This window comes from Protopterus annectens, chromosome 2.part1 (genome assembly GCF_019279795.1).
Source record: "Protopterus annectens isolate FY-2018-M chromosome 2.part1, PAN1.0, whole genome shotgun sequence".
Lineage (NCBI taxonomy): Eukaryota > Metazoa > Chordata > Ceratodontiformes > Protopteridae > Protopterus > Protopterus annectens.
The window spans coordinates 798,863,091-798,888,928 of record NC_056729.1 but is presented as its reverse complement, the minus strand read 5'-3'; the positions used below and the strand labels follow the sequence as shown (position 1 = coordinate 798,888,928).

General features: G+C 36.2%; 1 protein-coding gene across 1 annotated transcript in view; it reads right to left on the bottom strand.

Moving 5' to 3' along the window:
- Positions 1 to 25,838, bottom strand: part of SGCZ (sarcoglycan zeta) — a 3,417,736-nt gene that overhangs the window by 1,847,948 nt on the left and 1,543,950 nt on the right. The window lies entirely within an intron of this gene.

Genomic DNA, 25,838 nt, shown 5'->3' with positions numbered 1-25,838 from the left:
ACTACTTCCTTATACAGTGATGCTGCACAGCTAGTATGTGCACCACATAGTCTGTAATGCTGACAGATACCGGTGGCTAGTATCTACAGTGAGTGACATCTGAACCTCATGTGGTTGTGGACCTTTGGCTGTGTGCTGGGTGGGACAGCCCTGGATGACTTCTTGTCACAGTCACCCTCTTCCACACATCTATGTATGTCTCTACCTTTGGCTTATTATAGTGTGTTGTCCTTAGATATATGTCTGTATTCCTATCCTCTGTGTGTGCAAAGGATGTGTGGTGCATACTGAAGAGTGTCTGCACTAACATCTGCGACTTCCAGATATGTCTGGTCCAATAGTGTTTGCAGACATTGTCTTCATGTGCTTGAGTGAGCATGCCCAGTATGACCTTTGCATGTTGTTGACTGACATTGCCTTCATTTCTCTGTGTGTGAGCATGCCCTATATGCCCGTCTATATTGAATGTGTGGATCGAGTCCGGGTAGTTTGAATTGCAGTGCTGAACTTTGTGTTGTACACCTACAGGTAGCATACTGTTTCTGCAAGGTATCCATCGGTCATTTGGCATTGATTGTTACTACATTTCTACATAGGATGGGCGGGCACACCTGACTATTTCTACATTTCTACACAGGATTGGGGGGGGGGCACACCTGACTGTTACTACATTTCTACATAGGATGGGGGGCACACCTGACTATTTCTACATTTCTACACAAGATTGTGGGGCACACCTGACTATTATTACATTACTACATAGGGCGGGGGGGGGCACACCTGACACTTGTACACATTTGCTATGACTGTACTGGTATGTCAGGTACTCCATTTCATTCTGTATTTTTACCTATCTTGTTGACTAGAGGCATACCAGTGTACTACAGATCTTAGCTTTTGATTAACCTACATATTAGTTTCTGACTTCCTACCCTTCAGAACTAATGTCCCATTGCCTGACCTGCTGTAGTCTGTCTGTGTAGGTCTGGAAGGGGAGGTTACTCATAGGCATCATTCAGAGGCCATAGCACAGCCTTTGTTTGTGTTTGTCTACACCTGTCCTGCTGGCTGTGACTGTTGTTGGGTATTTGAACCCTCATGACTGGCATGTGTGAGTCACTTACCTTGTGGGTGTCCCAGTACTGAGGGTGGTGCTGCAGGGCTGCCTATGTTGGATGCATATAGTACATTCCCTACACATGGTTGAGCACAGGAAGTTTAATGTTTGGCATCCATTTTACTGCATGTGAGAGTCAGAGAGAGTTGCTATTCCCTGTGTCTCTCCTGTGTCAGTGTATGTGCTATGCGTTGTCTCTTTGCCAAGCCCAGGGCATACTGGGCATGCCTCCTTCTGCCTACTGGGGCAGGCTCAGGTTGTTCCTCCTCTGAATCACTCTGTGCCTGTGCAGGCCTTGGCAATGGTGGGGGGCTGTGTGGCCCTGCCCCGTGCTGTTCCTGCAGCAGCTGTTTCCACAGGATTATAATGTGTAACATCGCACATACAAGGATAATTTGGGTACATGTAGCTGGTGAATACTGCAATGCTCCACTGGATGTGTCCAGGCACTGGAACCATGACTTAAGCATCCCAAATACATGCTCTACAATAATTCTGGTCTGTGCATGTGCCTCATTATGGAGCTCTTGTTTGGGTGTGTGTGCATTTCTGATGGGTGTCATCAGCCACGGCTCCAGTGCGTATCCAGCATCCCCCACTAGGTGACCGTGAGGGCTGTCCCTACTGGCAGATATATGGTACAGCTGCATCAGATGCCAGATGTGGGAATCATGATAGCTTCCAGGGCAGCCAGCACACACATTCATTATTATGCCCTGGGCATCGCACATGACCTGGCAGTTGATGGAGGGGAAGCCCTTGCGGTTGATGTAGACCCTACCCCACTCACCAGGTAGTGCTTTGATGCATATGAGGGTGCAGACTATAGCACCCACTACCTCAGGGTATTCTGTTATTTGGTGGAACAGTTGCATGTTGCTGGCCAATGCCTCACGGGTGTTGGGGAAATATATGTGCTCACCGACATGTGCTGACATGGCATCCAGGAACTGGTGGAGTACCCTGGATGCTGATGCCTGTGAGATCCCAATCATATACCCAGTTGGCCTTTGGAAGGTACCTGTAGCTAGTATTATTAGGCCTGCACATACCTTGGTATCCACTGGGATGGGTGCCCCTCTGTTAGTTCTGTGTGTAAGGCTTGGCCAGCACACCTCAACAATTTGCTGTAGGAGGGCCCTGTCCACCCTATAGCGCTCCACTATCTCCAGCTCATGTAGCCCCTGCTAGGTTACCCTCGGTCTGTACACTCTTCTCCGTCTCCTCATTGTTGGTTGGTCGACAGCATTCACATCCTCACCACCCTCAGCCTCTTCCACACGTTGTTGTATGATAGCTATTGCAGCCCCTATCATTTTGCTGTTGTGAGTGCTAAAAGTTCCCCGCTTGTTTACACCGGTGGTGTAGAGTGTGGGAAAAACCAGAGGGGAAGGTATTTGTATAGTTTATAGTAGTGTTCTGGGCTGGGCTGGCCTGCTGCCTGTGTAATTGGCTGACTCAGATACATTTCACCTGCCAGCTATGCTTGTTCCCCTAGATTACCTTCCTACTGCTGTTTTCCTTTCCCATTGCCTTCCTGTTTAAGCCCAGGGGCGCACCGCACAAACACAGTGCTCAAATGTGCAAAGAGCTGCTATTTCCTGGTTTAACTTATTTTTAAACCTTTAAAACCTGGTGTGGAGCACGCATACCAACATAGGCAATGTACAGAGTGCTAGGCAGAATCAAACACACCCCCTTGCTTAGCTGTGCTTAGCTAGGAGCAAACATGAGCCACAGAGCTCCCGTCTGCATACCTTATGCCTAATACACCTCCCTCCATGATGTCAACTATCTCCTAGGCTTGCACCAAGCTATTCCTACTCTTACACTGTTGGGCCTGACTAGCATGCTGGGGAAACCTGGGATTCACTATCATTCCCCTCATTTGCATAGGATTGCCTGCTAATGCATAGTTACATGTCTCACATTGAGCCTCTCCCCTTAGCAACCACTACTCACTGGCCATGTTGTCTTCTGCCTGCCATTGACTTGCATGGCAGAATAGTGATTTTAGTTAGAAATCTTATTTTAGGTTTATTTTGTTATTTTCCCCCCGATCCTGTTTGCCCGCCACTGCCCTATGCTTAAATGGCCGAGATCAGCTAAAACATAATAAAAGTTGATTTTTTTTATTTTCTATGTTGTTTGCAATGCCAGTGGCCTTATACTTGTCCATTGGCATGCTTCCTGACTGATATGCAGCCTTTATTTGGAGCTGTCACAGCTCCATTTTGGATTTTGCAGAAATGCACTCGATTACTAGCTGAAAGTGCTTATGGAATAAAGTTTTAAAGCTGTTTTAAAAAGTGTGTTTCTCGCGAATTCTGCCTTCTGGATTATTACCATTTTTCTCTATAAATATACCATATATCTGTTTTTTCAAACTTCATATTACAATTCCAGTTTCTGTTATGCTTACTTAAGTATATTTTTTATATAAACTAGCTAAAATTTCTCTAAATATTAAGGCATCATCATATAACTTGAATCTATTTTTAAGCAATGTTTTCATATCATGTATAATGATTGTTTAAACTGCAGATGATGGTTGTATTATTTTTTAAGTTTGTAAAATTATTGCTCTTAAAATCTTTTGCAACACTTTGGAGCCAGTCAGTCTTTCTCAGTAATCAAATGTCAATAAATAAATAAATAAATAGATTCTGGAAATTGTCTCAGAGAAAGGTAACCCCTACAAACGGAATCAAACACAGTGTTCTCCTCTGATTCTGAAGCAGATGTCCGAGGAGAAAACCCTGCATCTGTCTCTTCATCTTCTTGTCCAGATTCTGAATCTTGAATCTATTCAGGAAAAGAGGCATCCCTTTTACTTTTACCAGAAATCACCATGTAAGAGGGATCAGTAGCCTGAATTATACCTGCAGCCAGACCTAATAAACTACTCCTGTCTAGAGAAATTTGAGCAGGAGCAGATATATGTTTAGTTTTCTGTTTCTTTATGGCATACACATTGGGGCCAGCAGGGTTGTTAATATCAGCAGCAGTTTCCACAGGTTGAACACAGCTTTCTGACTAAACAGGGAAGAGTTTCTCATCACTTCTCCCAAACCAACAAGAGGGAATATACATTGCCCACAGTGGAGAACACAACAGCCACAGAGGATGTGGCTACCCCCCCCCCCCCCCCAGTCCAAATGTCTCTAAGTGCTGCACCAGAGGGATCCAGGGTAAAAGATTACTGGTCTGAACAAACAGCTTTGGCCACAGCAGATTCACACACCTGAGGCTATGGCAAATTGCTAGCCAAAGCCTGCTCTGGTGGCAAAGGTTGTTTGCTTAACTTTTTCTTTTTGTGGCTAGAAGGACTGATTATGGAACTGGTAGTTGTTCCATGGTCAAGCCAAAACTGGTTCCTCTTTCTTGGGAAAAAGAATAAGCATAAGCTGGTAAATCTTTAATGCTACAGAATGTCACTTGTCTAAATAAAAACACAGCAAAAGGGACATTATTATACTCTGACAGCCTCTGAAATTTGATTGCTTTAAACTGACAGGAGAAAAGTGCACTCCTGTTTAAAGTCTCATGACAGCTTATGAAAACATAGGCTCCTAGGGGAAAAAAAACTTTCCTAACCAGGAAATTACATTTAAACAATAAATTTAAAATGTGGAAGTTTTTCCCCAAAGGGAACTTATCTGCCTAGCAATGTAACAGCACAAGCTGACCGTTGATCTTCAAAAGCCTGCTTTCAGTGCCAGGAAAGCTCAGAAGGCCTTGGCACTCAAAGCTGTGTTTTTTTATGCAGCTCAACTCGAGCTGGACTACCTAACAGTTTGACCTTGTGGAAGGTGCCCTGAAGCTTGGCAGGATATAACCCATATAGTTAAGGCTTCCGCAGCAGTGATCAACATGACAAACATCAAATATTATACATTATTAAGAGAATAATGCACACCTAGAAAAATACTGCATGAGTATCTTGCCATCTGCGCTGGCACTGCTGCCAGTTAACCCTCAGCACTGCACAAATGATTTATATTTCTGAGGACACAACCTAGTTTGTATGACATAATCAAATCATGTGAAGTGTAATAACTTAAGAAAAAAATTATTTGTAATCTTCAAATATAAAACTGATGAAACATTGTATTATAAAGGTAAACGTAATGCATTTTCCATTCTAGTGCATGGTATGAACTCGTTTTAAATGCAAATCACTTAAAATTACAAGTATATCTTATATGTAAATATCTCCTATATGATGCCTTATGATATCACTGAAGTCAGGAATAACTTTTATAGACGATAATGATTGTGTTCTGAAAAACAAAAGAACAAGATAAGATGGAATGTCTGATAACCAGTGACAGTAGACCATGCCCCACACCTTGCAAAGCATACATCGATTATAATCTATGTGTGTTTTTTTTTACATAATAATAATAATTAAAAAATGGAAAGCACAATCCTGAATGTCATGGTCTGTAAATCTGGACTAGATTCTGCATCTTTAACTTCATAGCATTCTGGTGTTCAAGAGTCTGCTGCGTGATGTCCCTTACTACTGCTGTTGATTTGTCATCATTAATAATAGTAGGACTAGAACTAGAAGCTGCAGTGACAGCATGGGTCACTTCAACACTGTATGCCAGTCTGCTGGTGAAGTGATCCATACTGCAGTGACAGCATCAGTCACTTCACCACCAAAATGACATACTATCATGGTATGCAGAGTGCAGCATGCAGTAAACATCCTGCATGCAGTAGTTAGTTTATAGAGCAGGTCACCCCCAGACTCATTTAGGCATCGGAGATTGGCTTTCAGTATGGCAAATACCCTCTCAGTGACAATAAGAGTTTGGTACAGGGCTGTATTAAAATCATGTTCTGCGGATCCGCATGCATTTCTCAATTGTGTTATGAGCTATCAACTGAAAAAAAAGAGTTGGAAGAGACAAAACAAAAAAAGAGACAAAACAAAGGAAAACTGGTTTAGTATTAAGCAATATAGTTTACTATGAATAAATATTTAAAAGATAACACACACACACACACACACATATATATATATATATATATATATATATATATATATATATATATATATATGTATACATATATTTCAACTTACCAATAAGACAGCCACTGCATCCTATTTAATATGCAGGAAGAGGCATTAGAGTAAGCTAGTGTGCCAGATACAGGTCTTGTGTGCACTGCCAGGATGATGGGCAGAGACAGTAGTGATGCATCCCCATGTATTGTGCTGTATCTGGAAGTTGATGAAATAGTAGATCTTCCTATTGCTGTAATTACCCCCAAAGGACCAAAAATGGCCCTAATTGCAACATGGGTGCAATCTGTCACACCAAGCACCTCAAGGAAAAGTGCCACCTCAAAGAAGGCACACATAGTCCTGGCTCAGAGCTAAAGTGACACTGGCAAACTGACGTACACCAAGGGCATGTTCAAAAAATGCTGTAGTTTCCTGGAGGCAGAAGCCTGAAAAATGCCCAATGTGTCCCTAGTCTATTTCTGGAAGGTCTTTGTGGCAAATATACTGAAGCAATATATACCTTGGTATACACAGGGATATGAAGGCCATATATTCCCCAGTCCTCAACTGGGGACCATATAGGCTATTACAATACCTCTGACAACTCTAAAATCTATCAAGGATTTCCTGATTAATAATATTATACTGTGTACTTTTCAGTATGATATCCACGGTGGTGCAGCGGTAGCGTTGTTGCCTCACATCAAGAGGTTCTCCCTTTCGATTCTCGGTTTGAGTGCGGGAATTGCCTTCTGTGTGGAGTCTGCATGTCCTCCCCACAGTTGGGTGGGCATTCAAAAGACATGCATAAATGGGCGTGCCTTCGTTGAAGGTTAAATGTTGAGCTGGCACCTCGGCGTTTGTCAAAATCTACTGCCAATCATTAGTGGACTGGAGTTCCGCTGTGGTGACCCCTAACTGGGAAAAGCCAAAAGACAACAACAACAACTGTGTCCTTCTCAGTCTATATCTCAGCTTTCTTGGCCAGTGAGCTCAGCTATGCAGAAGTGGTTTTGGCTCTGACAAGTAGCTCACACTGGGAAACTGCAAAGCTAGCAGCAAGAGAAAGCATCTGTACTTTGCAAAGTAGAACGAAAAAGCACAATTTCTACTTTTACAAAATACCTGTGGATGATGTGGAAATGTATCAAATTATGACTATAAATTACAAACAGACAGGAAGACAACTTAATAGCATGCATCATTTCACATCATTTCCCATTAACCACTCATTATTACTTCATTTTACATAAGTTTATTCTCAGTCATCATGCATAGGCATACATGGCCTTTATCAATTATGCATTTCCTGCATTTATACGCAGACAGTTCCTTTTGCTTTAATGCACTCTGACAGCAAATACCCCCATAGTTTCTTATTCAGACCTAACTTTGTTTAACAGAAATGCAGCAACAGCTTTTTGATATAATTAGGCAATAAAATAAGGGATCTGCATTCATTAATTTAGATTTCTGAATATTAGCTGTAATTAATGAAAAGTAACAATTTTAACCAAGCCCAATCTATATGATCTGAGCTCAATGACCATTTCAAATTTGGCACATCGATGATTATCAAGAAACTACAGAGAATACTGTGGTCCCCCTATAGAAAATATACTTCTAGTTTCATTGTCTATAATGTCTGCAATGTTCATTGATTGTATGATTGTTAATGAAGTAAAGAAAATACCATTAGAAGCTGAAGTGATGACTGGATTTAACTAGCTTCACGTCATCATATTTAAGAATATGTCATAAAGCTAATACAACAAATGGCAAATAATTGAGCATAGATGCTTGTCAACCACCTAATTGTAACAAAACAGAATAAAACAATTGTGTGCAGGGAGCAAGGCAACCTGCACCTCACTATGAGGGGGAGCATGGCCCCCCTCCCCCACTAATTATGTACACCAACTCCAAATCTGCAACATTGTGGGGAAAGGATACATATCTGTGTGTGTGTGTGTGTGTGTGTGTGTGTGTGTGTGTGTGTGTGTGTGTGTGTGTGTGTGTGTGTGTGTGTCCACACGCGTGCATGTCAGCGTGAGTGTGTGTGTGTGTGTATGTGTGTGTGTGTGTGTGTGTGTGTGTGCATGCACGCATATGTGTGTGTGTGTGTGTGTGTGTGTGTGTGTGTGTGTGTGTGTGTATGCTTGTGTGCATGTGTGCATAACCTATTGCACCTTAAACACTGAACTTTGATTTATCTCCATAGCTGATAAGTCTGGTCAGTGAATGAGGAGAAGAGAACGTGCTCCCCCCAGAACTCTGTACAATGGCATAATGAATGTAGATGCCATGCTGGTTTGGCTAAAGGAAATATCTGCAAAAAAAATAGTAAATGCAGAACAGGACAGATATTTTGCAAATATGAGTGTGTTTTTAATTACCCTTTGTAATTTAAGATAAATTAAGTGAAAAAATAGTATTGTCACATCAGAACAATCAGTAGTGTGGCTGTTTCTTAAGATATGCAATTAGTTCAAGGTTCTTTTGCACTCGTTTATCTTCTTGTCTTCCTGCCTTGAGGAATTATCTGCTAATCCCAACAGAGAAGTAGAATTTTTATTTTACTATAGTGCCCATATTCTTCATATCAGAAGAAATTACACTATAGTTTTATGTTTGACTCATTACTTATTGCAGGCACTGCAGCTTTGAATAGAGGGATAGTCTGCCATTAAAAGCGAGGATCTTAGATGCAGGCCTAATATGTTTTAAAACAACCAATTTATTTATTTTACCTTTTTAATGAACTCAGACCACAAAGCACTACAGTCCAAAACAGCTTTTGTTCATTGGGTGGGGATGACGATTGCCTGCATTGCAGAGATAGCTATCATGAGTTGTGCCCTGACTGGTTATTGCATGTATTAAACAATTATGTCATATGCCTGGGCTGGTTTTCAATGTGCCCAGACCACTGTGACTGCATTTTTGTTTCAGTGTTCAACTACTAGATACACAGTGAAGCAGAGTTTGGGTTTTGGATTTGTCTTGTTTCCTGATTGTAACCTGCATGGGTCATATAATTTTGCATGCTTCTACATTTTCCCTTTTTTTTTTTTTTTTTTGCAGAGTGTTCTTATTCTGTATTCCTTGTATTATTGATTTCCCTGGCAGTTTTGATATAGGATTGCATTTTACTTATTTTTTTAAATGTTTTCATATAGTGATTACCTAATCAAAAATGATGACTAAGTAAAGAAATTCAGTGTTACCATTAAACGTTGTTCAACTTTGCATCTTCTTTGCATCCTTTTAAAATGTATTATCTGGTCAGGACATCAAAGTAATAACTGTAGACAAGAAAAGTGAATTAAGCATGCAGTAACCCATTGTGTCATAGATGCTATGAGGTACGTTTTACAGCATTTTCATAATGTTTTAATTAAGTAGTGGTGTGAACATATATGTTCTGAGATTTCTGGACTACATCACTACAAAATCTCTGGATTAGTTAGTCCACACCCCAACCAGGGGTGAAAAAATCCTCGACTTGGCACTTACCAATATAGGACAGCTGTGCACCCCACCGATTGCAAGCTCTACCCTGGTCAAATAGGAAAAGTCAGTCATATTAACTGTGATTCTGAAACTTGCAACATCCTCAATTTCATTGGCATTCAGAGAATACATGTAGGCTAATTTACTAAAACTGAATGATGACCTGGCAAAATTCAAAAGCCCCCTCCAACCTGATGACCTGACTGCTTATGCAGAATCATTTAACGCCACACTCTATACTCATGTAAATGACTGCATAGTTGCATCAGTCTCCATCAGAAATAAATACAGTGCCAGACACGTGCACGCACACACACACACACACACACACACACACACACACACACACACACACACACACACACACACACACATGCATGCACACACATGCGTATGAGCAAAAGCCATAGCAAATCAATATTTCCATTGATTTCAGCAAGTATCAATGCAACATGTTGTATAGCATTTTTCAGCCAACAGCCGGGCTGTAAAAGACATCACTTTTACTCCCATGGTTGAGGAGTGATGCCTTCCTGCATTATACATTGTGCAGGGCTGTAAAAGACATCACAGGCATAACATTTCATGAAATTATGAAGCTACCCACCTTACAAGACATTCATCAAAACCAGAGATATCTTTAAATTGTAAATTAGAAGTGGCGCCCATTCTTCACCCTATGAGTCATTATTACCCACCTGGTTTATCAAGTGCATAAGTCTGCTATACTAGCTTTTGTTAGTTTGACAAACATATAACAAAATATCAAACTAGGATTACTTGCTGTGGTTGGAGTCATGGCTCACTGGCACTAAAATGGCTACGCCAAGCACTGTTCGATGGTAATGCAAAGCACTGAAATACTCTGCTGCTCTGACTGTTACTTTTTAATTTAATTTATTATGTTTTAATTATGTTAAATGTCATTAAGACATGCTACAACAAACATTAATAGAATAGATTACTTTGCAATAAAACTATTAACAGATAATTAACAGGACAAGATACAAGAATAAAGAAAATAATATTAAAAAAAAACAGAGACTGAGAACTCCACAGAGCTCTGCAAGTGGTTTTGTACTGGAAGCATAATGGAGTCATTGAATGGACTACAAGATTGGGTGCTGGATGGGAAATCCACAACAGATAAGTACACATGGAAAATTCAAAAGTGTAGATTACTGATGAAGGGATTGACGGTTAAGCCACATACAAAGCCTGACTATTAAGGTTTATTGTCTCATTTTATCATTAAGGAAATGTGATTTAATGGGAGGTAACATGTAGTAACAGAGAACATCACAGAGAGAATGCTTATTAGAATCAGTTAGTAAAGAATTAAGAAAAGGATTATCATTGTAAGATGTTATTTAACATTTGTTAACTGGGAAAGTCCAACTTGGAACAAGTCAATTTTCAGCAGAGACCTGGGGAAAAACATTCCAGACACATGTCTTTATAATGTGGGAGGACCACATGAATAACATGCAGAGTCTGCACATAAGACACTCAACCTCTCTACTCATCACTCATTAGACCTATCATAGAATACAATGCCCCATTTGGGATGTACCTTACAAGACACCTGCAACAGCTGGAAAGACCATAAAAGTACCTCACCAAGAGGATTACTGGCCTCAAACAGATGCCCTATGCAGCCCGACTCAAGAAACTCCAGCTGTACTCTGTTGCATTCCGCTTACTCAGAGGTGATCTCTGCCTGACATACAAAGCCATGTCCAACCCAGAATTGATGGACATGCTCCACCTAAAAAAAAAAACAATTTCCGGAGAGCCACATGCTCTAGAAATATAAACCTAATCACAACAATAAATAGGACATGCTGGAGGGATAGATTCCTATCCCAGAGACTCCCCATGCTTTGGAACAGGATTCCAATATACATCAGGCAGAGCCCCTCACTAACACTCTTCAACAGAAACCTTGATGGGTGGATGGGGAACAGAAAATTTACCCCGGGGATCACTGCAGTGGGTCTGCTGGACAGTGAACAGGGAACTAATCTAAGGGGTGGTGAAAGCCAACACATTCTGGCTAGGCTTATAAATGCCCTTGGGCAGATAGCCTAGTACTTACCTATGAACCAAGTATCAAACTAGAGACCCTCTTGCTGTGAGGCAACAACACTACCACTGCACCATCCTTGATGAGGGCTGAATAACTAATAGATCAGAAGAATCTTAAACTATGGTAGATGGGCTTAAAGAAAAATGTAGCATGACAACAGATCATGATTAGTAATTTACATCATTCTAAAATCATGTTAACAATCTCTGTATAAACAAAAAAAACATAGAAGATGTAAAGACAGAGAGACATGCTAAGAAAATATATGAAACAAGTAATTTAGACATAATTGGAAGTTCTATAAGAAACTGGAAAAGAAAACATAATTGTGATTCTACCAAAAAATAGTACAAATTAATACTTTCTTGATAAATATCTACATAGCCACTACTGAACATAACAATAATTTTGAATAGCTAAAGCAGTGAAATAAATAAATAAAATTTCAACATGTAATATATGAAATGGATGAATTAGCATTTAGTGAGACAGAGACAAGGTTAATGAAAGGCTGACAGCAGACAAATTCTGAGGTAGCTGTTGTACCTAGCGTCTTGCTAAGTGTATGAGAATCTTTGTACTAAATGTGTGTATAATAATAGATAGATAGATATATAGATAGATAGACAGACAGATAAAGATAGATCGAAGAAAACATATACCGTCTTAAAGCTAAGGCTCCATAGCAACAATCAATAACCTGGCAACATATTAGCTGTACACAGAAACTAATGTGGATAGAGTTTACAAAGGGATCCTTGCAGCAGCTGAAGCTCCAGCTTCTCAAATTCAGGAACTTACAGCAATGGACTCATCTGTTTCATCATCTACCCACCTGGCAAAGCAGCTGCTGCTGCAAAGGTCGGATGTCATCAAGAGCGCATCATGGAACTGTTAAGTGGGGAAGAGAAATGAGGATTGTGGCTTTAGGTTTAGGGAGCATGGGTGATATTAGGTTTAGGGAGCAATGAAGCATTAGTACCAGATTACTGCTAGGGAAGTGAGAGTCATTTTAGGCTTAGGGAGTAATCAGTAGTTGGCTCAAAGCCAGGGTTAGGTTGGGGAGGAAGATTTTCAGTTCAGTGAGTGAAGGCAGTTGGCTCAGAGTTAGGGTTAGGGAGCAAATGGTAGTTGTCTCAGAGTTATGGTCAAGGCGATGAGGAGAAGGGATTTTAGATTTAAGGAATGATTGGGAGTTGTTTTTAAAGTTAGTGTCGGGGTTCTGTGAGAGAGTTAGCTTAATGGTAATGCACAGAAATCAGGAAAGTGGGAATCAGAGCACTTGCCAAGATGAGTGAGTGGCAGCAGGGATGTATGCTGCAAGCTAATGGTACATAAACACTTGTAGTAGACCTTTTAACAATCATTTTGATAAAAATTCTGTTATAACGATTGAACAGAAAGCTAATAAAACAGAATACTGCAGAACAACCACTTCTCCTTCATTTGCATATTTTGTGCCTATTGCTCTCTGGGGAGGGTAGCAATGTTGTGCAGCTAGTGCTCACTCCTGTTTCACAGAAAAGAAGGAAGAAAAGCAGTGCCTACTGCGAAACTATGGCAAAGAAGGCGTGACCTGAAAAAATCATAAGGCACTGCTGAGTACCAGCAATGGAGAGCTGTAGATAATCCAACCACAAAACTTTATTATACAAAAGCTAAAATTAAAAGTAGACCATAAAATGCCTTAACTAAATCACTGTGATTTTCATCCTACAACCTTGGCTTCTTCAGATGCAGGAACACAAATAATCAGTCAAATAAAGATACAGTTCACTCCAAAAATCAGATTGAGCCACCAGTTGTATTACAGTTGTTGTGGGGTGAATTATCTACAGATCTCCATTGCTGGTTCTTGACAGTGCCTTATGATTTTTTCTGGTTACTCTTGTTTCACCTTGTTGTCATCAGCAGATGATGTCACTATGTCATCTTTACCAGACAAGTGTATGCATGCTCTTAATGTATCCATCCCATAGGGCAAGCCTGCCTGTTTCCTCAGAATCATATTGTGCTAAATGGCATAGTCTAGAAGCATCCTGTAAGCTGTTGCAGAGTCATACTACTTTGCCATTCCATATGTATAGAGCAGCAGTGACGGACTCTAAGCTTGCAGAAGGGTTCCCTATTGAAATGTGGGCACTCAAAATGCTAAATACAGACACACTGAAAAAAATGACAGAAAATGCAGGAGAAGAGGGAATGTCGAATGCTGCTCTTCTCCTTTAAATGTATTTTTGTAGGAGACAAGCCTCCCCTGTGCCCCTAATGTGCAGGAACAAGCACCCCCATACCCACAAAATGTATACATACTGACTCCAGGATCACCATTCCTCAAAGAATTTTTTTGGCCATTCATCCCCATTTTAAGGGACTCACTGAAGCTAGTCCTGGCATGTCAAATGGTTACCAAATGAACAGATGTACAATGACATTTTTGGTATCTTGTAGTTCAATATACCATTGGGTGCTCTGCATTGAGGGCAACCCAGTGACAACATATTTGGGGGTGTGTGGTTGTGGTATCACATAAATATACACACTTCTTGTAGCCATATACATTTCATATAGCCACAGTGTCAATACCTACCTAATAGATATGCCCTGTGGACTTTCATACTGCAGTAAAGAGCAAATGCCGAAAATCAATGCCACATCTTTGAATCATGGGGATTGCCTGTGTCCAATGCAGACACAGTGTTTATAATCCCATGTGCATTACATGTGTTTTGCTAGTCTGTGGAATATTCATCTTTCCTGTTCTCATATCACAGTGACCGTGGACCAGGTAATATGTTTATTGCTACATGTGTACAATTTGTGGCACCAAGTACCTCAGAGATGTGAACAATATTCTAGAAGGCATAACCAGTGGAGGTTTCCCTTCCCATTTATGAGAAACAAGATTTGCTCTTCCACATGTGGAAGCATAGCTTTGACGGACTTCATGCTATATCTGTGATAGATCCATCAGATCTTCTGTTTGTCACTGAAGGATTCCTCTAGCAGTAATATTGAGTGCTACACATACCTTGGACTTCAATGGACAGGAAGTTCTCACATTCCTGTAGATTCCGCATTTGGTCAGTACATGTTAACAAAGCTACATATAACACAGGGATTAACACAGAATGCTCAATAATCTCTGTTTCTTTAAAATTATGAAATCTCATGACTACTGGTATTGTTTTGACTGCTGCCTAGTGTAAGATGCAGGCCAAAACACACAAACATAAAGATAATATATGGTGCCACAAGACAGTTGTTGTGATGCCGAGCACCTTGGTTCTATGCAGTTTTGATATTCCCTGCATGCTTTGCATGACGGTTGATGTGCGGCTTCCACCAAATAACACTAAACATCAGGACTGCATTTACATTTAGACACTGTTATGTCATAATGGTCTATTTGTTTATGTACGTTACTTTCTATGTTATTATGCAGCCATGGCATACATTTTCTGCAGTACACTTATGCAAGCAATGACTGCACAAGCCTATGCTTAGTTGCCTCTTGGTGAACCACATGCTATATAGTACGCTACATGACTGCAAATACCAGCAAAAGGTAAAGCATTCAATATGTAAGTTAACATGGACAAAATGCACATTAGATATTTCGTTTCTGAGTTTCACTGAGTAATATCTTATATGGCATGACACTTGAGAGCTGAGGCAGCTTACATAACAAACCATTTAAGGCTTAAAAATTAAGGCTTTAAAATTCCCATTATTATTTGAGTGCACATTTTAGAATTGCAATGCTGAACGAACAGTTTGCAGAATTCATTAGAGCAAGCTTTTTTCATGTTCTACACTAGCGTTAGAAATCAAAAGCAAGGAAAGAGTTAATTTGCATTTCTTCATGAGTTCAAGTGCTAAGTAGCATTAGTAATTCTAACAGGCTTCATGAAGATTACCTTTAATTCCCCTGGTATGACAATCAGTAGATGCATTGTAGTAAAAACATTCCACAGATGGAAACAACTATGTATTAACAAGAACACATTTAGACTTGGGATGTAATAAATATTTTATAAGTGATTTTATAATCCTCTGCTCTGGCTATAGAAAAGAAAATCAGACAGATGCAATGCAATATAGTGCTTGTAAAAGAGGGAACTAGAACAAAGATAGTGGTCACGATAATTGCATGGAGTTTTTTATTATTATTTTTAACACTAGAGATCAATTGGTTATACGGTAATATTTGCATGCAGTGTAAAATTATTTTGTGCAGTCTTTTTCATGAGATTAAAGTTCTGTTTTTGCTGTATAATAACATTCAAATAAACTGAGAAGCTTTGTTTTTCCTTACCATAAAAATGTTATGTCATTCTGGTTTTAGGGATAATGTTGTTACTTCAGAAAATATGATGAAAATTTTTGAACATAATGAATCTTAAGAAAGTACTTGGTCTCAGGCTGATTTTCAATTTAAGAAAATGAAAGGAATCAGGTACAATGTAAGGAGTCTAGATGAAACTTTTTGAGCAACATCAGTTTTAACATGTAGTGGAGAGACCTCTATGTGTATGTTTCTATGCATGCATGCATTTATTAGCCCATTTCTGTAATTAAAATTGTGCTGGTAAAAAGGCAGTAGCCAATGTGCTGATGCTGACCAAATGACTCAGTATGTCTCATGATCATGACATTTTTTCTAATCTAAATATTACATTTAAATGAAATAAAACTTATGACTATCTGCTAGGGTACTTTAGATAAAATATTTTAATATAGTCTAAAGACAAGTTAGGCTTTTCATAGCAATATAAATATGCAACTATTATTTCACTGATTTGTTAACTCTTAGTATTGTCATGACAGTGAAGTCAGAAAAACACAAATCACAAAGATTTGTCTATACATTAATTCTCCCATTCATAATGTGTACTATTGAACAGATACAGAAACCTGAGGTGAGTGTCCTATAATAAAAGGATGCAGAGGGGGAGGTAAGAAGAAAGGTAGGTTATTGAGGAGAACAGATGAAGGTACAAAAAGGGAACAATCCAGGATGAAGAAGTGAAAGCTAAGTGAGAAAATAATGTTGATAATGTACAGATCGTAAAGATGAATGGCTAACAGAGGAAGAGACGGAAAATGGGGATAAGGAAAGTAATAAAACTGATAGTAACGGCATAGATTGTATACAGAAATGTGTAGAAGAAGTGGCTGATAGAGTGTATACTGCAAGCAATCAAAATGATCACCTCTAAACAGGCATGTATACTACAAGCAATCAAAATGATTACCTCTAAACAGGCATGTATACTACAAGCAATCAAAATGATCACCTCTAAACAGGCATGTATACTACAAGCAATCAAAATGATCACCTCTAAACAGGCATGTAGGGGCGTGGCCAAGGATGAACACAGGATAGCAGCAGATTTCTTCAGCTCCACCAATTTCACAGCACTGACAGGAAATAATTACTTTAAAAATTAATTTATGAAGTAATTTTCTTTCTAAATACGTTTGGAATATCTATTTCTTGAATAATATCTAAAAAAGAAAGAAAATTTTAATGATATTCCTGTCAGAAAACACCTTGGAAATTTTTCTGTCAGCTCCTCTGTTTGAAATGAGTTCCAGTAAGACAAATTCTCAAGATTCCAGCATCAAGAAAGAACTTCAGTCTCTGATATCTACAATCCAGCAACTTACTGCCAAAATGGTAAACTGGATACTAAAATTGATACCTTCATAGAAAAAACTACAAAACAAATAGATTTGTTACATATAGACTTGCAACAATAGAAGACTCAGATTACAGGCATAGAAGAGACTGTAAATGACATGGAGAATAGAATCCAAGAAGAAGAAAATAACATTGAGTTTTTGCTGAAACAGAACACACATCTACAAACTAAACTTGATGACCTGGAAAATAGATCTAGGCTCAATAACATTAGGATTTTTGGACTGCCAGAGAATATTGAAGGTAACAATATTACTTATTTTTTAAATACATGGCTCCCTAAAACTTTAGACTTGCCAGAAGCATTTTCTTTTGGTATCGAAAGAGCCCATAGATTCATACCTAATTCTAACTCTAACAAAAAGTATCCTAGATCAGTTATAGTTAGATTTCTATCATCTTTTGATAAAGAAATGGTACTTAAATCTGCTTGGGCTAAAGCACCTGTTAAAATTAATGAGGTAACTGTGCGTTTTGACAATGACTATTCTTCCTTGGCAATAACTAAAAGAAAAGTTTTTCTGCAATTAATAAGAGAGCTTAAGAAAGCACAGTTTAAAACCTACCTTCTGTTTCCTGCCAAACTAAAAATCTTTCTTCCTGATGGCCCTAGAATTTTTGTAGACTTAGACTCTGCATTGCTGTTTATCAAAAAAAAAATAAGATTTTGGATAAAATAGAGGAAATGGAATGGGCTAGTCCTTCATTAAAGAGGTTGGCAACAGAAGCTTCATGGAAGACTTCAGAGAAGAAAAAAAGACTAAAAAACAAATGACTTGTTCTATGTTTTTTTTTTCTCTCTCTTTTTTCTTCACTATTAATCTTTTTAAATACAGTTACCGCATTTTCAGAAAGCCACAAAATATCTGAAAAAGATTTAATCAAAGTTATTTTCTGTGTACAAAGAACTGTTTTTGTTTCATAAATAGTCAATATATCTGAGGAACTAATAACAAGCTATCAATCAAGTTGCTTCTCTTTGTGACAAAGAGACCCAAGGTTAGTAATTTGATACTTTTTTTTTTCCTTTTATTTTAAATAATGACATTCTTTTTAGATTATGCATTTAGTAAGGGGTGGGGGAGGGCAGAGTGAGAAGTGTAATGAAAATATGATAAGTGGAATAATAACATTAATTCCTTGTAAAAAAGTATATATGCTGTTTAAATACTGTTGCTAATTATTTTCCCATGATTCTATTGCTTATACTTGTTTACAAATAATCTATCATGCTTTAATTACTAATAACTAGAACTAAATAGTAATAAATAATATGTTTCATATCTATCTTTATTAATATAAACAGCAAGTAATATTCCACTGTAGATACTTTTTATAACTTCCTTTTTTATTTTTTTTATTTCTTCTTTTACTCTCTTTTTATTTTCTACTCTCTTTTTTTTCTTTTCTCTCTCTCTCTCTCTCTCTCTCTTTTCTTTCATATAAGTACATTTACATGCTTTTGATAATACTGATACAGGTAAATAATAAGATTTGTATAAAAAATTGAATGGGGCATAAAAATTAGTTGTATTATATATTAATAACTGTGGGCTTAGTTTCACTGTCATAGAGGCTGTAATAACTTGTAAAATACTTCGCGAAGGTTTTGCTCTGTTTAGATTCATTTATATTGCTAATTGAATGTCAGTCACTTGCATTTATCAAAATTCCTGCCAGAATGTTAAGGGAGACAATTTGGGATGTGGGTTACCTCGTGAATAGTGTCCTTGAGTTGTTTTAAAAGCTTCAACACTCAGAATTCATGCAGGGAAGCTGAATACAGTCAATTTGAACTTTGACCCCTGAATTCACACTGACACATCGCAGATTCAAGAAGAACACTCTACCAGGAAGTAGAACTGCTGCAAATGCGACTCTGCGATGGAAAATGAACTCTATAACATTTAAATGTGAGTTATTTTTTATAACTACTTACTTATTCATGTTATAATTTATAAAATATGAAAATTATAATGATTTTAAATGATTCAGTATCCCATAGTAAGCAAATGTGATATTTTAGAAGGCATAGAAAGTAAAACATATATACATATGTTTTTGAAAGTTTACTTGACTGCAACATATTAATGTATGTAAATACTTATGATTTAAACATATACAATGCTACAATTCATTTGACTCAGATTACAGGCATAGAAGAGACTGTAAATGACATGGAGAATAGAATCCAAGAAGAAGAAAATAACATTGAGTTTTTGCTGAAACAGAACACACATCTACAAACTAAACTTGATGACCTGGAAAATAGATCTAGGCTCAATAACATTAGGATTTTTGGACTGCCAGAGAATATTGAAGGTAACAATATTACTTATTTTTTAAATACATGGCTCCCTAAAACTTTAGACTTGCCAGAAGCATTTTCTTTTGGTATCGAAAGAGCCCATAGATTCATACCTAATTCTAACTCTAACAAAAAGTATCCTAGATCAGTTATAGTTAGATTTCTATCATCTTTTGATAAAGAAATGGTACTTAAATCTGCTTGGGCTAAAGCACCTGTTAAAATTAATGAGGTAACTGTGCGTTTTGACAATGACTATTCTTCCTTGGCAATAACTAAAAGAAAAGTTTTTCTGCAATTAATAAGAGAGCTTAAGAAAGCACAGTTTAAAACCTACCTTCTGTTTCCTGCCAAACTAAAAATCTTTCTTCCTGATGGCCCTAGAATTTTTGTAGACTTAGACTCTGCATTGCTGTTTATCAAAAAAAAAATAAGATTTTGGATAAAATAGAGGAAATGGAATGGGCTAGTCCTTCATTAAAGAGGTTGGCAACAGAAGCTTCATGGAAGACTTCAGAGAAGAAAAAAAGACTAAAAAACAAATGACTTGTTCTATGTTTTTTCTTTTTTTTTCTCTCTCTCTTTTTTCTTCACTATTAATCTTTTTAAATACAGTTACCGCATTTTCAGAAAGCCACAAATATTCTGAAAAAGATTTAATCAAAGTTATTTTCTGTGTACAAAGAACTGTTTTTGTTTCATAAATAGTCAATATATCTGAGGAACTAATAACAAGCTATCAATCAAGTTGCTTCTCTTTGTGACAAAGAGACCCAAGGTTAGTAATTTGATACTTTTTTTTTTCCTTTTATTTTAAATAATGACATTCTTTTTAGATTATGCATTTAGTAAGGGGTGGGGGAGGGCAGAGTGAGAAGTGTAATGAAAATATGATAAGTGGAATAATAACATTAATTCCTTGTAAAAAAGTATATATGCTGTTTAAATACTGTTGCTAATTATTTTCCCATGATTCTATTGCTTATACTTGTTTACAAATAATCTATCATGCTTTAATTACTAATAACTAGAACTAAATAGTAATAAATAATATGTTTCATATCTATCTTTATTAATATAAACAGCAAGTAATATTCCACTGTAGATACTTTTTATAACTTCCTTTTTTATTTTTTTTATTTCTTCTTTTACTCTCTTTTTATTTTCTACTCTCTTTTTTTTTTCTTTTCTCTCTCTCTCTCTCTCTCTCTCTTTTTCTTTCATATAAGTACATTTACATGCTTTTGATAATACTGATACAGGTAAATAATAAGATTTGTATAAAAAATTGAATGGGGCATAAAAAATTAGTTGTATTATATATTAATAACTGTGGGCTTAGTTTCACTGTCATAGAGGCTGTAATAACTTGTAAAATACTTCGCGAAGGTTTTGCTCTGTTTAGATTCATTTATATTGCTAATTGAATGTCAGTCACTTGCATTTATCAAAATTCCTGCCAGAATGTTAAGGGAGACAATTTGGGATGTGGGTTACCTCGTGAATAGTGTCCTTGAGTTGTTTTAAAAGCTTCAACACTCAGAATTCATGCAGGGAAGCTGAATACAGTCAATTTGAACTTTGACCCCTGAATTCACACTGACACATCGCAGATTCAAGAAGAACACTCTACCAGGAAGTAGAACTGCTGCAAATGCGACTCTGCGATGGAAAATGAACTCTATAACATTTAAATGTGAGTTATTTTTTATAACTACTTACTTATTCATGTTATAATTTATAAAATATGAAAATTATAATGATTTTAAATGATTCAGTATCCCATAGTAAGCAAATGTGATATTTTAGAAGGCATAGAAAGTAAAACATATATACATATGTTTTTGAAAGTTTACTTGACTGCAACATATTAATGTATGTAAATACTTATGATTTAAACATATACAATGCTACAATTCATTTGACTTATCTAACTGACAAGCATAAATATTATTATGATTTTATCTTAGAAGAAGTTGTCATGTGACATATTTTAAAGCAGCAGTTCAGATATATAAAATACAGATGGCTTTCTTCACAATAATTCAAGTATATATGGGAATTTACATAGCTATGCAGTGTGATTTGTAATCATTTTATCAACATAAATATTTTATTTTACTGGCAATAATAAGTATGAGAAAAAAGCTTTGATGCAAGTAATTTAAAGTCTTTTAGAAGCTGTTAACTGCATTTCTATGACAGAAAATAGGTACATCTTAATTTATGTAATGTCTGAACCATAATAGCCTAAGTTATTGACTTTAAATGAACATCAGAACTTATTTTTACAAATTTTGAATAAATTAATATGTAGATATGCCCTCTTTTCTCTCTCTCTCTCTCTCTCTCTCTCTCTCACTTCTTTTATTTCTCTCTTTCTTCTTGGTTCTTAATATCAAGTTTATTTGAATGCTATTTGATTATAAATGTATTATATTATGAAGCAAGAATAAACAGAACACAAACCAGCGATAAAAGACTTCAGACCACAAAGGACCTCAACACCAGTACAAACCTTAACGCAGTTTTATTATTTAAATACACAATTCTACAGCAGCGTTTTCGCTACTCTAACAAGGTAGCTTCTTCAGAGGACTTAAAAGAAGGCGCTGATAATGCGCTCTTTTTAAATGTTCCTAACTACACAATTACATCACTTCCTGGTGCAATTCTTTTGACAATAAGTAGCTTACATAAGCAAGATAATGATCGTTAGCCACAAAATTTCTGTGTTGGCTGCTGACAAGCACCATATTTGTAAGGCACAAGTCTGTTATACACAACAGATTTTATAATCAGCTAGTTATTAAGCCAAAACAATGTGTTAAAGAGTAAATGTGTCTACACACTTTGAACATGTTCTAGGACAATCTGCAGCAGCCATAAAGACAATCACATGTCAAAGTTAAAGAAACTTCTGCCACAAATCTAAAAATAGTATACAGCGAGTATGTAAATGTATTATATTAAATAGATGTACATAGCAGTATGAATTGTTTTTAAAAGCTTCTATGTGTTTATATGATGCTGATTTATCAAATGTTTAGCTTTGTCTTACTAGATAATCTAATTGAAAGAGGTTAACTTTAGTTAATAATAACCAGTATTAAATTGATAAGGTGGCAGCTGAGGTACTGCTGCTTAGGGTAGGGGGTTAACTTGAGTGGTATGTGCTACTCAAAGTTGGAGTTTTTAACTCCAGGCTGGGTGCAAGGTTTAATCCTTATATTATTTTCTTCTGTTTACTGTTGTTTGTATATAGTTCTGACATCCACAATACATTTTGTAAGCTCATTGTCACTACAAACAAAATTGAAGCTTATACAAAATCCCATAAGAGTTTCAATAAATACAGCTATATTTAAAGGTACACCTAGAGGAGGAGGTATAACATTATTTATTTTGTTAATTGTTATTTTGATTATAAGTTTTATATGTTTTAAAAATGCCAAATGACCTCTCTAAAAGGAATTTCTTTAAACATTAATGGACTGAATAATCCATGTAAAAGGGCAAGCTTAATAAGATACATTAATTTCCATAAGGCCAACTTAGTATTCCTTCAAGAAACACATCGCCTGAAAAAAGATATTGATAAATTAGCCACAAATAAATATACAGTATTAGTTAGCTCAGAGCACACACAGAAAAAAAGAGGAGTGGCTATTTTATGGAATAAAAGTATGCCCATTCCTAAAACTATTAAGTCTTATGAAGATGATAAAGGAATGTTTTGTATGGTTACAATACAAATTAATGGAAAGACATATACATTAATCAATGTATATTGGATACCAGGAATTGGTATTAATACAGTGAAATACCATCTTAATAAGATCATATCATTTTCTATAGGAGATATTATTTTAGCAGGTGACTTTAATTGTATCCTACATGAAAAAGATACTACTACTATAGGAAAAAGGAAAATTACATCTAATGCAAAACATTTAAAGGATTTTGTTAATTCTTATCATTTAAATGATATTAATAATCAGATAGACTCAAAATCATTACCATACATCTTTTTTTCAAACAGATATAAAACTTATTCAAAAATAGATAGAGTCTTTATTTCTAACCAGATGGTAACAGAATTAATTAACTCTAAAATCATTTTGTGTCCTATATCAGATCATAATTCAATTGTCTTTGAGTTCATGATAAAAAGTACTTACAATGTTCAGATCAAAAGGATACCAGCATACTTAACTCAACTAAAAGACTATAAAGATTATATACTTTCAGAAGTGCAACATTTTTTAGACATAAATAATACTCCTGAAGTCTCCATTGTTTATGTCTGGGATGCTTTAAAATCATATCTATATGGACAAAGTATCAGATGGTATAATAATAAAAGGAAATCTTGGGATAAGGAATTATTAGATATTCAAAGTAAATTAGACTCTTATAAGCATAATAATAAAGAAAATATTATGGACAAAAAGTCATTGAAGAAATAAACAAACTAAATGAGAAATACAAAGAAATTTTAACTCATAAAGTTAAAATAACTTTAGAGAAATACAAGTTTTTGTCTTACTCAATAAGCCCCAAATACTTACATAGACTTAAAAATAAAACAAAAAGGTTGAATAAGCAAAATCATATCAAAGAAATTTTCTCTCTAAGGAAAAAGAAGAATGTTTCTAGTCTACCAGAAATATTAGATGAACATAGAAATCACTTTCACAAAATTAATCATAATAACATTAACATGGAACCTAAAGATAAAATAAAGGAATTTATAACTACAAACATGAATAAAAAACTTAATAAACAACAGACTAAACTATTGGATAAAAGTATTTCATATACAGAGGTTGTTACACAAATAAACAAGCTTAAATCAAACAAAGCACTAGGTAATGATGATATTATACCAGAGATATATAAAATTCTTTCTAAAAGTACATACTCATTAATACATAAGGTTTTTATTTTGACCCAAAATGAGCTAATAACTCCCCCATCTTGGCAATACACATTTATTTCACCAATTTTAAAGCCCAATAAAGATCCAACTAGATGCACTTCATATCACCCCATTTCATTACTTAATGTTGATTATAAAATGTTTATGAGTATTTTTGCTGATAGATTGAAGACAATCATCCCAGGCATTATAGATATAGATCAGACAGGCTTCATTGTAAATAGAAACACTTTTGATAATATAAGGAGGACTCTAACATTAATTGATTTTGCAAATAGGAGAAAGAAAGATTTAACACTTATTAGTCTCAATATAAGTTCAGCATTTGATTCAGTAAGTTGGGACTACTTGTTTACCTTACTGAAGTGCACAAACTTCTCAGATGCATTTGTAAATCTAATTGAACATCTATATAAAGGAGCATTGGCTTACATTAAGATAGGAACATATGTCTCACAAAAAATACCCATTTTAAAAGGTACAAAACAAGGGTGTCCACTCTCTCCACTATTATTTACTTTAATAATGGAGCCTTGGGCTAATCTGATCAGAAACAGTACTGATATAGAGGGATTTGAAATAGATGAAAATACAACATCTAAAATTCAACTTTTTGCAGATGATGTTCTAATTACATCAGCAGGATCTAATTCTTCTATGCAGTCCCTATTTGATAAAATGATGAATTTTAAAAATATTTCTGGTTTAATATTCAATGAAGAAAAAACTAAAATACTACCTATATATACACGAAAAAATGTTCTCATTAGTGATTTTAGTAAATATATACCCAATTCAGGTCAGATAACTTATCTAGGTATAATATTAACTAAAGATATCAAATCTATTATACATAATAATTATAATACCTGTCTTCTTAATATACAAAATCTTTTCAATACCTGGAATAATATGTTTTTACTATGGAAGAGAGACTTACAATTATTAAAATGATAATATTCCCCAAGATATTATACTTAATACAATCAATAATACTCCCACCTACAAAAATAATTATCAAGAAATTCAATACACTAATGTTAAATTTCCTATGGGCACCTAATAGACCTAGGATTGCATTAAAGAACCATACTAATAGCTGGTCTCAAGGGGGCATTTCTTTTCCAGACTTTAACTTATAT